Genomic DNA, 1,678 nt, shown 5'->3' with positions numbered 1-1,678 from the left:
CCTGCTGTCACAGTGGCCCTTTGGTAGGCAATTTTTTTTCCTTGGATGCTGCAGCCTTATCGTTCATGGAAATGTTTATCCTAAATATTTAATAGCAGGACTGCACAAACTGAGGCTTCCTGGGGAAGAAGCCCAGGCTGCAGCTGGAGCCGGCACTAATGTCTCTTCCCCTGGTACTGCAAAAGTTAAAGATACTTTCTTGCTTCTCCCTAAAAAAAAATCACACCCTCAGCACCTCAAAATCAGATCGCTTTTAATCTGGCCAGAGGCCTCTTCATCGCTTCCTGATGAGAAACGCAGGAGACCTAACAACAGCCCTTTTAAAAACAACATCCCCGATTCCACTAACTCGTTAAACAGAGAGAGCCTGAAAAGTGCCAACACTCCTATGAGAAAAGACGGGAGGGAGAGAGAGAGAGGGAGGAAAGAAAAAGCAGGTTATTTATAACGCCAGGCAGCGTTAGGGTCTCTTCAGTCTCTCCTGCAAACTGGCTGCTGCTGGGAGGTCACTCCCCAAAAAACCTGCCGAGCCCGTGACCTGCAAGCACAATATTTGATCTGGGATCTAGGGCGGGCACCAGCCTTTGCAAATCGGGAGACACACTCACATGCTGCTTGACACACGGGAGATCCCAGCGAAGAGCAGCAAGGCTTTGGAAAGGAGGCTCTTAGCTTGGTAAGTCCATCTCTATATTTATTATGATTTTTTTTTTTTTTTTTTTTTAAAGCCTGATTTCCATCCCCTTGCCTCGGCGGGCGGGCGGCTGCCACGCGAAGCACATGCCAGCGACACGGGTGGCACAGCTTGAAAGCCAGCGCTCCCAAGCCGCTGCGGCGGGGAAGCCCTCTCCCGCTACCCACATCTCTTGCCCCTCTGGCAACTCCTTGCCCACTTGGCCAGGAGCTGGACACCTACGGCCATCGACACCCCGGTGTGGGCAGTGCCTGCTCGCTGCCCCCCTGCCCATCTGACTGCTGGGGTGCAGGGGAAGGGGGAGCTGGCCTGGCACAGCAGCAGTGGGCTGAGTCCATGGATGGCCACAGACCGTGAAGCCCCTTGCTCCAAAATCTGCTCCCTCTCAGGCTGAGGAGCTGACCCCATCAGCCCTGCAGCCCCTGGCACGGGAGCACGGCCACCGGGAGGTGACACGGATCTCACGGCCGGCACACTCAGCTCAGATCCCACCCCAAACCTAGGGCTTGAAGCCCACTGGGGAGAGGAGAAGCAACCTTCAAATGAAGCGGGGGGCAGCTGAGGACAGGCTGCGGGGTTACCAGGGTGTTGAAGGGGGACACTAGAAAAGGTGGAGGGACCCCATGCATCGCTCCTGCCCCGCACAGAGGCCCCCCTGGGAAGGGGCTGCCAAGTGGCTCTGCATGGGTTGGAGAAGCCCCTGTGCAGAGCAGGGCGGCTCTGGTATTTCAGCAGGCAGAGTGCCCTGGAGCAGGAGGGAGGAGGAGAAGAAACTCCTCGGCACTGCCAAGCTCCCCCCGCTGCACACCGCATCCCAGAGGACCACGTTGCATCTGTCCCTCAGCTGCAGGAGCATGCGGAGAGGAAAGGAGGGAGAGAAGGAGAAAGCAAGGGAGCCGTGCCTGCCCGCCACCCCCTCAATCCCTCTTTTCTTCCAGCACGAGCAGGCTGCCCGGGTGCCTCGGTGGCAGGGCGGCCGCCGGC

Source organism: Egretta garzetta, unplaced genomic scaffold (assembly GCF_000687185.1).
Source record: "Egretta garzetta isolate BGI_Z169 unplaced genomic scaffold, ASM68718v1 scaffold105, whole genome shotgun sequence".
NCBI lineage: Eukaryota > Metazoa > Chordata > Aves > Pelecaniformes > Ardeidae > Egretta > Egretta garzetta.
Note: the sequence above shows the minus strand (reverse complement) of the source record.